Source organism: Ornithorhynchus anatinus, chromosome 7 (assembly GCF_004115215.2).
Source record: "Ornithorhynchus anatinus isolate Pmale09 chromosome 7, mOrnAna1.pri.v4, whole genome shotgun sequence".
NCBI classification, from domain to species: Eukaryota; Metazoa; Chordata; class Mammalia; order Monotremata; family Ornithorhynchidae; genus Ornithorhynchus; species Ornithorhynchus anatinus.
The window spans coordinates 48949732-48961013 of record NC_041734.1 but is presented as its reverse complement, the minus strand read 5'-3'; the positions used below and the strand labels follow the sequence as shown (position 1 = coordinate 48961013).

Below are 11282 nucleotides of genomic sequence, written 5' to 3'. Positions count from 1 at the left end.
GTTGTTTAATCCAGCCCTGCAGGAAGAGGGTAACTTTCCTCTTATCTCAGGTATAGCATGGGCCCAGGATAACCCTCTCTGTTCCCCAAGGTCCAGACATCAACACCCTTTCCCTCAGAGAGCTGTCTTGTCCTGTTCTCAAAGGCGTGGACCACCAGATCTGCGGGGTTTCCAACTGGCTGGCAGAATGATGGAGTGTGTGAGTGTTGTTGTTGTTTAAGAGGGTGCTAAGGCCGCAGGGGGTCTGTCCTCCTCTGGGCCCCACACGTGTGGTGATCATTACTGTCAGGAGGAGTTAGGCGGCCTGATGGAGATTAGAACAGACCCCTTAATTAGGCAGCATTCCCAAGCACTAGGAAAATCACCAGCTGAGACCTAACCATGCTGTGCTGCTCTGGAAGCCTTGTAGAGGCTGAGGGGGTGGGTGGGGAGGAAAGAGAACTAACTTAGGTTTGGACATTTTAAAGGCTCAGGGTTCTTTCACTCTGTCAGTCCGATAAACAGCCTTCTGTCCATCCACCTGGATGCCTGTGATTTTCAATTATGGCAATTACCTCAAGAATCTCTTGGCAACACTTTGAGAAGTTCTTTTTAATGCACTTATTTTTCAAAGGGGGATCTCCCCTCTGGGACAAGGGGAAAGAGGGATTTCTATGGGTAGGAACTTCAGTCTTGATTGAAAATTACTGTGAGGGGAAAGAGGGGGAGATGGGAGAGGTGAAGAAAAGGGAGAGAGGACCTTGTCACCCTATAAGAAGACATGGATAAGCCATATTGGAGAAATCTGTGTGTTTCTCCCTGACCAATGCAAAGAGAGTGATGACAGTAACTCAGAACAGCTGCATTCTAGCCCTGATTCTGCCACCTGCACTATACGATAGTCTCTGAGGCTCAGACAGGGCTAAGCGCAGAAGTGGAAAGTTGAAGCTTCTCATTCTTCTTCCTCATCTGGCAGAGCACTCATCAACTTTAACCTCCAGTAAGTATTCTTGGGAACCCTAGGGGATATAGAACATTGAAATTGTGGCCTTTAGTTTTCCCAGGAGTTGATTGTATGGGTGTTTATTGTTTACTAAAGGCTGAAGTAGATAACTAGGTAATCAGATCAGACCCAATCTATGTTCTACGGGGGCTCACGACCTAAAAGAAAGGGAGAGCTGGTGCTTTATCCCCATTTTATAGATGAGAGAATAGAGGTCCGTGAGGGTGACTTGCCCGAGATCATACAAGTAGCCCATGTTCTTGGTTCCATGCTCTTTCCCAAATGCCTTGCTGGAGTTTAAAAGAGGTTTTTCCTTTTCCCAGATCAGGAATTATTTCATGGTTTTTCTTGATGTCCTCTCTAAAACACGTTATGTTTGGGGAGGAGAATTTAATAGGAATACAAGTGGGTAGTGAGTCTTAATTGAATGGAGAGTCTGTTTCAGGGGAGAGTTCACAAGACCCTGCTCACAAAACCCATTGCTCTCGATACAGGCCAGGATAAGTCACAAGCTACTGATCACGAGTACGGACTTTACCTGATTTCAGCCCCTTCCCAGAGAGAGGAGCGGTGCTAATGAGGAAGAGCGAGGGTGACGGGAATGAGTGACACCACTCTGCTCCTATCTTTGGAATGCGGGAGACGGTATGGTGGGAATTGGGTGTTTTTGATACGCTATTTGGAAGCACCTCAGGCTGCTGTTTGGTCTATGACCCCTTGCAGTAAGAGGTTGGTTATTGCTATCTCTGTCTTGCAGAATGATCTAAAGTCACCTTTGGGCTCATAGTAATTTCACCAGCTGTGAAATGTGAATTGGACTTGTTAATATTTGCTACTGTTTTTCCTTCCTGCTTACTGCTTCCCCTACAAAGAACTTTGAAAACATAGGCGTTATTTAAAAACCAAATATGTTCAGCCTCCTCACTAATGCAGCTCTGATGAAGATCAACCCCATCTGCCTAGCCTTCTAGGATTTAGTGTAGCCCTGATTGCCTGAGGCAACACACAGTATATGATGAGAATAGAAAGGAGCGGGGTTTGACATGTTCATTTAAAACTCACTGACTGCTTTGTCAGAATAGATAGCTGGATTCCCCCAATCTAGAAAATTCAGGCAATGTGTTAACTTTCACCCCTCTTAACTTTCCCATCTATGTCAACACCACCACCATCCTCCCTGTCCCAGAAGCTCATAATCTTGGCATATTCATGTATTCTTTACAGCCAAATGTACTGCAAAATCCTACTGGTTCTTTCTCCCTCTCATTTCCTAGAATTATCCCAAAGCTTCCAATCTAGAATCCAATCCAATCTAGTTTCAGTCAAGCTTGAGTCAAATCACAGTTTGATTTATTAGATCAGTCTTCTCACTAATATTGCAGCCTTCAGGCTGATGCATGGATACTTTCATTGGGGCACCACTTTTCTTCAAAAGCCTCCAACTATCACTTATCTCCTTTCACATCAAGCAGAAACTCTTTACCATTGGTTTCAAGGCTCTCCACCAACTCTAGCCATCTTATATTATCAGTTCTTCATTCTTGACTTTCCTACTTCCACCTCGGTCATTCTATTTTCTGAGCCTGGAATTCCTTCCCCACAGTATCTGACAGACTGCAGCTCTCCTTACTTTCAAAGCCTCCATAAAATCCCACCTTCTTCTGGAAGTCCTCCCCAATTAATTCAGACCACTCCAGTCATATATAACCCAACAGCAATTCTTAGCACTCGTATTTTATTCAGCACTTAAGGAGATTTGTAAGTCTATACTTGTACAGTCACTTATTCAGATGTTTTATCCCGATATACAATTCTATTCCTTACAGTAATTATAATAGTAATTGTAGTATTTAAACACTTCCACTAGGCCATGTTGCTTCTCTTAATCCTTTTTTAAGTCCCATTTCCTGCTATTTTTGTCAGTTTGTCTCCCCCATTAGATTGCACACTCCTTGAGGTTGGGGAATACATACCACACTCGGTACTCTCCAAGCAATCAGTGAGTACCATCGATTGATTTCAGGTCCGGAAAGAGTATCATGGTTATGCTGCAGATAAACTGAGCATCCAAAAGCATTTTAACTATTTCAAGACTCATCGAATGTGTGAGATACATTCGTTATTGACTGTTGGATCTTCTTCATTGTCTAAATGTATAGCACTGCTGAATGGCAGGATGGACTTTAGGAAGAGAAATAGGTCTAGCTGTACAATTCTCATCAGGACAGCGATCTAGAAAATGCCCATTGCTCTGCTCATCCTTCTCAAAAAAAGGTTGAAGATTATAAAGCCAAACCATTTTAAATGGAAACATGATTTAATTTGTGTTTCCACTTAAGCAACAGCATAGCCTAGTAGAAAGAGCACGGGCCTGGGTGTCAAAGGACCTGGAATCTAATCCTAGCTCCACCACGTGTCGGCTGTGTGACCTTAGGCAAGTCACTTAACTTCTCTTTGCTTCGGTCACCTCATCTGTAAAATGGGGATAAAGATTGAGAGTCCTCACATGGGACCTGGGCTGAGTACAACCTGATTAACTTGTATCTACTCCTCAAACTGGCCCTGAGATAAAGGCACAGCTACCTGGCCCAAGACCCAGTGGAAACACACATGCATGGTACAGCTGGCATGTAAGTTTCTGGGACTCGTTAGCTACTCTGGGCCATTTGCCAGATCTATCTTCCCATCGTTTTCCCTGTCCACTGCTCAGGTGGTATAGATACACATAAACACGCTATTTACTAGTTACGGAACCCTTATCCCTAACAGACAATGTCTTTCTCCCCGCCCCACCCCCCACCTTCAAAGCCTTATTGAAGGCACATCTCCAAGAAGCCTTGCTCGATTAAGCCCTCCTTTCCTCTTCTCCCCCTCCCTTCTGCGTGGCCTTGATTTGCTCTCTTAACTCATCCCTCCCTCACAGTCCCACAGCACTTACGTCCATATCTGTAATTTATTTAATTTCTCTCTCCCCGCTACAGACTTTAGGCTCATTGTGGGCAGGGAAGGTGACTGTTTATTGTTATAGTTTACTGTCCCAAGTTCCTAGTACAGTGCTCTGCACACAGTAATAGTAGTACAGTGCTCTGCACACAGAAAGTGCTCAATAAATATGAATGACTGACGCACACACACAAAGTTGCCCTTTTGACTGGAAGATGACCCAGTGATGGCAAGCACATGCTTGACTGGAAAGGACCCACGGTTCTGACCGCATTGTGTCTGCACACAAAGGCTGCTCCTTCTACTGTCATGATTTGTTTGAAGCACCTGGCAGCGTTGCTTCCTCGTCTGTGGAGGAAAGATGAAATGATAAAACACAAAAACAACATAAAAGGCCAATGAGAAGTACAATAAGAACAATGGGGGCCCTGTGGCTAGTGGGGCTGTTCTAGGCTCTTCAAGTCTCAGAGTCCAACAATTGCTAGTCAGAGCAATCCTACTTGACTGAAATTTGTGGAGCCCCATGAGGCCACTACTTGCTTGAGACCTTTCTGGACTGCTGACCCAGAGAGGGTGAGCGAGAGACCATGGAGTGGGTTCTCCAGGGGGGTTGTTTGTTACAGGAAGGCGGCCAGGACACAAAATAATAATAATTATGGTATTAAGCACTTACTCTGTACTAAGTTCTGGGGTGAATACAAGCAAATCTGGCAGACACAGTCCCTGTCCCACCTGAGGCTCACAGTCTCCATGCCATCCTGTCACTGCTTTCTCAGCCCTAGTGGCACACCCTTTAAAGCCTTCAATCACCTGACCCCCTCCTACCTCACCTCGCTACTCTCCTTGTCCAACCCAGCCTACACACTTTGCTCCTCTAATAATAATGCTGGTATTTAAGCGCTTACTATGTGCAGAACACTGTTCTAAGCGCTGACGTAGATACAGGGTAATCAATTTGTCCCACGTGAGGCTCACAGTTAATCCCCATTTTACAGATGAGGGAATTTAGGCCCAGAGAAGTGAAGTGACTTGCCCACAGTCACACAGCTGACAAGTGGCGGAGCTGGGATTCGAACCCACGACCTCTGACTCTCAAGCTCGGGCTCTTTCCACTGATCCACGAATGCCAATCTACTCACTGTACTTCAATGCCACCAACCTCTTAACCACGTCCTGCCTCTGGCCTGGAACGTCCCCCCCACCCCCCCCCAACACTTCATATCCAAAAGACAATGACTCTCCCCTCTTCAAAGCCTTAGTGAAGGCACATTTCCTCTCTCTATAGGTTCACAGACCTTTCCTCTCTCTTTTTCTTCAACTCCCTTCTCTCTTCCACTTAGAAAGTGAGCCCCATGAGGGGTAGGGACGGTGTCACACCTGATGAACTTGTGTCTACCTCTATGCTTGGTATGGTACAATGGCCCATAATCACATAAATATCATGATAATCAGGATTAATAGGTGTGATCCACACCCTCGAGGAGCTAAACATCTACTGAGGGAGATGGATACAAAAATAAATTGCGAATGTAGGAAAGCAACAGAGTACTCTAGGCCTGGAGGATCCCAAAGTTTAGGATGAGAGAAGCAGTTGGAAAAGCAGGGTTCTGAGGAACAGGCAGGACAGGGTCAGCTTGTGGAACCATCATCAATCTACAAATACTTCCTTTTCCATTTTCTTTGACTTGGTCCCTAGATGTATTTTAATAATGAGAGAGAATCCTTTACTTATGCTTGGCAACCCACTTACCTAATGAAAATGAATTGTCAATCGTATTCACTGATGTTGATGGTATTTGTTAAGCGCTTACTATTTATCAAGCACTGTTTTAAGTGCCGGGGTAGATACAAAGCAATCAGATTGGTTACAGTCCCTGCCCTTTGTGCAGCTCACAGTCTTAATTCCCATTTTACAGATGAGGGAACTGAGGCACAGAGAAGTGAAGTGACTTACCCAAGGTCACATAACAGATTGGTCGGGGTGGGGGGGGGGGAATTAGAACCCAGGTCCTTCTGACTCCCAGACCCATGCTCTGTACACTAGACCCTACTACTTCTCTACTGAGCATATACTCTGTGCAGAGCACTCCATTAAGTGCTTGGGAGAGTACACTATAGCAATAGAACAAGCACATTCCCTGCCCATAATGAAAATTATTTGCATTAAGGTAAAGGTTTCTAAAATGGAACCAAAAGTATTCGATGGGTTAATAGGAGCCCAGAAAGGAATCGAGGAATTTTGACTGATTTAATCAACTACTAGCAGTCAGACTAGGCAGTATCACTTCTTCCGCCGTCCCTGGCTCTGTCAGTATCAGCCAACCAGAATAAAATCTGTACCAGAACGACCTGGCAAATAATGAGGGTCATTACTGAGTTGGCCACAGCTTCAATCTGACCCCAGCTGGGAAGTCTGGTCTATCCGTGCGATTGTACTCCACCAGTCTGGATGCTACCTGGATGAAAGTTCACAGGCATCCAAAGTACGTCAATACCACGAAGGCAAGGGAAGCAGGGTCTCAAACAGAAAGATGAACCCTATCAGCTCTTTTTTTTTTCCATCCTCGCTGAAGCAACTGAACTGACTCCATGGAAAAATTTAGCTTTAATAATGCCTTTGGACACAACTGTCAACCTGAAGTTAAGACCTCCTTGGGGGCAGGGAGCATGTCTACCAATTTTATTATATTGTACTCTCCCAAATGCTTAGTACAGTGCACTGCACACGGTAAGTACTTAATAAATGCCATTGATTGATTGTCAGAAAACACTCAGTCTAGGAGGTTCTAAGTCAAGCTAAGCTTTGTATTTAAAAGTAACCGAGTCCCATCAGAACTCTTACTTTCCAGCTGCTTCTGGCACCCAATCCTTTGTGATCCTTCAGCCTGAGTACTCCTCATCCATATGTATATAGAGATATGTCCACTACTCTGCTCTTTGAAGACTTTAAGTGTCTCCAGGTGGCCTGGCCTAAGTGGTGCTGTTTCTTAGAATTTGGGAAAGATGAAAGCACCACAGAAAAGCACTTCCTCTTGGCATCAAGCAGACACTCCTGACCACTGGCTCTAAAGGACTCACTCAGCTCACTCCCTCCTACTTATTCACTCTCTTTCCCAGTACATCCCAACTCACACTCTTCATTCCTCTCCAGCCAACCTACTAACTGTGCCATTCCAGCTCTTGGGAGTGACCCAAAAGCTTCATTTAGTAGGCAGAAGGCACAGTGTGAGGAGAAAGAAGTTTAAGAGCTGGTAAGAGTGTAGGGGTGCAGAGAGAAAATCGTTCCCACTGTGAGCTCGCCGTGGGCAGGAAATGTCTGTTGTTTTAGTGTACTCTCTCAAGTGCTTAGTACAGCGCTTTGCACACAGTAAGAGCTCAATAAATATGAATGAAGGAACATGCCAACCATTTTTTCCCCCTTGGAAAGAAAAGAACAGTGGGCAGACCCTTGATGTCACTCCTTTCCTTGGGTCTCTCCCTACTTTGAAACATTTTTAATGATCTTCCTGTGAGGCACAGAGGTGGGGGCAGGAGGCAAGAAGGCTCTCCTATAGTTTTAATAATAATAACTGTGGTCTTTTTCAAGTGCTCATTATGCCAAGCACTGTACTAACTTCACTTCTCTGTGCCTCAGTTCCCTCATCTGTAAAATGGGGATGAAGACCGTGAGTCTCACGTGGGACAACCTGATTACCCTGTATCTACCCCAGTGCTTAGAACAGTGCTCTGCACATAGTAAGCGCTTAACAAATCCCAACATTATTATACAGGATAATCAGGTCAGGTACGGTCTCTCTCCCCCATGGGGCTCACAGTCTAAGCTCATACTTCTCCTCCACAGATAAAAATAGGAACGGCTACCCTCTTGTTAACCTGTAAAAGTCCCTTTATTTACATTCTGATTTTAAAGAACTCTTCATGGATTTTATAACAAAGACTTCAAAGAAATAATTTTAAGAAGCTGTAGGAGAGCACTCGCTCTGGATCTGGGAAAACAGTCTTGGGGTCTTGCACGAGATTGGGAAATTAAAACAAGTATACAAAAAAAAATAAAAAATCACAAGTTATTTTGCTTCCTCATGAAATTCAAATGAATGCAGAGAAAGTGAATGAATATGACCTAGGGTTTACATAATTTTCCATGGCTATTAATGGTGGCATTCCTAGAAGGACAGCATAGGGTATTTCCTTAATTCCATGACTTTCACTGAGGGGAGATGTCCAAATCACATTTTCTTCAGCCCCTTCCATAGCCCAAAAGACAGTAAAAAAAAAAAAAGTACTTAAGGACATGGAGAAAAGAGTGGGCTGGAAACCATTCCCCATTGAATCCATCCAATCACTCGTATTTATTGAGCACTTACTGTGTGCAGAGCACTGTTCAAAGGGCTTGATAGAGTACAATATAACAATAAGCAACACTTTCCCTGCCCACGTGAGCTTTACAGTCTTAGTGGGGGAGATGGACCCTACAAATCACAGATATGTACGGAATGTACGATCGGAGAAGATTCTACCAAAAGAGAGTCTCCACAAGGAACACTGTGATCACCGACTGCTCCCTTCTCACTTCTCTGTCCCGGCCACATTCCATCACAGAGCCTAGAAAAAAACCCCCCAAAACCAAGCCATCCGTCTGTCAGGAAATGTAGGACAGACAAGGCAGGACTTAGCAACTCATCAGCCCACTAAATCATTCATCCTTGGGGGCGAAGTGGGGTGGGGGGGGGGGGGTGGGGGATGGTGGGGATTTTCAGAGATTATATTGAAAGAATTACAAAGGAAAGGGAAAGGAGCAGACTTTCCCACAGAATGTTCAATCGCTCCTATGAGAAACTCTGTAATCCGCGCCTGCCCGCCTCTCAGTGCTTTGTGAAACGGAGAGCAGCAGCAGCACACGGTTTTTAATAATTAAGTAACTTTAATTGTCCTGGGAAAGCGCCCCTTGCCTTGGGGCATGCTACACAAACTCATAATTAATGTTACCAAGAGAGATTATGAAAGGAGGACTGAGAAATGATTCACTTTTTTTCAAGCTTCTCACTGTTAAGCCATATTATCCCTAGTTTAGATCCTAATTTACCTGCTTCCAAAAAAAAACCAACTAAAAATCAGTGCCTATGAAAAGAGAATTAAACCCATGCTGGTTGAAGATTGGCTCCAGCGGGGTTCACCTTAAAAACTCTTATTGGAAATTATTGCCATTGACTCATTTTTCCTTCTTGGGATGGAAAAACAATGCTGCAAAGCAAGCGGGGATACGAAAATACTAAGAGCAAATGAGAAATAAGGAGGGATGTTGTATCCTCTGCCGCTGACTTCTGGCTAAAACTCTTTAAAGATTCTTTTTCCTTTCTCTCTGCTTCTTGTGAAAGAGATTCAAAACCCCATAATTACATTTATCTCAGTTCATGGTAGGATTTAGGTTTCTGGTGGCTGAATGACTATCTGAAAGCTGAACCCAGCAAACGGGGTAGAGGAGAGGGTCGTCGTAGATGGGGGAAGGAGGGGGACGAAGTCTTTTTATGGGGGATGGGCTAGATAAGCCCGGGAAAGGACTGTGGGCGAAGATGCCCCAGTGAGGAAAATGCCCTGAAAACAGCTGGGGGAGGTCACAGTGGAGGGTACTGCAGCCAGAGAAAACCAACTTGAAGAAGCACTCTTGATCTGTGGGTGAGTTGCAGAATGATTCCCTCGGGGTGGGCAATTCCATTTTCTATATTTCTCTAGATTATCTTTAGTATTTTGATGCTATTACTGACCATGACTCCTATTGATGTGGCTGGAAAGAATGACGTTCAGCCCTCTAGCCGTACCACGCTCCTTGGATAAAGACCGTCATCGTCATCAGTGGTATTTATTGAGCCTTTACTATTTGCAGAGCACTGTACTAAGCGCTCGGGATAATACTCTGCCGACAGAGTTGGCAGACATGTTCGCTGCCCGCAGTCTAGACGTTATGTTAATGCATAAATAAATTGTACCACCTAATCCCAGCTCTTCTAATTTCTTGCTGTGTGACCATGGGCAAGTCACTTATCCTCTCTGTGCCTCGGTCTCCTCAACTGCAAAGTGGGGATTCGATAACCATTCAATCTCCTACCCAGACACGAGTCCCACGCGGGACCTGGACAGTGTCTGACCTGAGAAGCAGCACGGCTCAGTGGAAAGAGCCATTTCTCTGTGCCTCAGTTACTTCATCTGGAAAATGGGGATGAAGACTGTGAGCCCCATGTGAGGCAACCTGATTTCCTTGTCTCTACCCAGCTCTTAGAACAGTGCTTGGCACAGAGTAAGTGCTTAACGAATACCAAAATTATTATTATGAATCAACTTGTACCCGCCCCCGCACTTGACAGTGTCTTAACTCATAGAAAGTGCTTAACAAATATTCATTTTTTTTTAAAGGACCGTTCTTCCTAATTGATACATTTACCGATTGCAGCCCCGACTGTTTGGAGATCTGACTCTCGGTATCGCAAGCTTCCTGAAACTTCTGCTGGTAGAGAACAGCTCCTTCCCCGATTCTCGCGCGCCAAACTGGTCTGGCCACTGCAGTTGTCTACCGGCCGTCATCTGTGATCCCACCCTGCTTGAGACCACGCTTCACTCTTGCCTTTAAAATATGTCGTCTTTCTTCCCTGCTCCCATATGTCCCAGTCCAATAAATCATAGAGCAGCTGGCTGAGAATTCTGCTCTTCTCCAGTTTGTCTTGTCCTGCGTGGCAAAGTTGTGGTGGATTGAGCGTGACTCGGTACCTCTTCACTGACTGGGTTCCAGAGTCTCACTGCTGATCATCTTATCTTGACATCTGACGGTCAATATGGCTTTTAGGTGGCACGGAAGGAACAATAAATCCGTCAGTGGTGTTTATTGAGCGTTTACTTTCTTAGCAGGGCCCTAGGGTCCTTGAAATATTTTTGAGCTCAAGAAGCTTGGATGGGAACTTCTGGGGTAGGTCTGAATCTTTAATAATGATTGTGTTTACTGTGTGCCAAGCACTGTACTACTACTACTGATAATAATGTTGGTATTTGTTAAGCGCTTACTCCGTGCAGGGCACTGTTCTAAGCGCTGGGGTATACAAGGTAATCGGGTTGTCCCACATGAGGCTCACAATCTTCATCCCCATTTTCCAGATGAGGTAACTGAGGCACAGAGAAGTTAAGTGACTTGCTCACAGCCACACAGCTAAGTGGCAGAGCTGGGATTCGAACCCATGACCTCTGGCTCCCAAGCCCATGCTCTTTCCACAGAGCCACGCTGCTTCTCTAAACTAAACTCTGGGATAGTTGCCTTTACTCTGTCAGCTTGTAGTGGGCAGAGAGTGGGTCTACCAACTCTGTTATACTGGAT

The 11282-nt window shown here is 44.9% G+C and overlaps 1 long non-coding RNA gene across 1 annotated transcript; it reads left to right on the top strand.

The window, feature by feature from the left end:
* Nucleotides 1–756: 756 nt before the first annotated feature.
* Nucleotides 757–10799, top strand: LOC114813341. The gene is made up of 2 exons (XR_003761062.2): nt 757–979; nt 10334–10799. It is a non-coding gene; the product is annotated as an uncharacterized LOC114813341 (long non-coding RNA).
* The last annotated feature ends 483 nt before the right edge of the window (nt 10800–11282 follow it).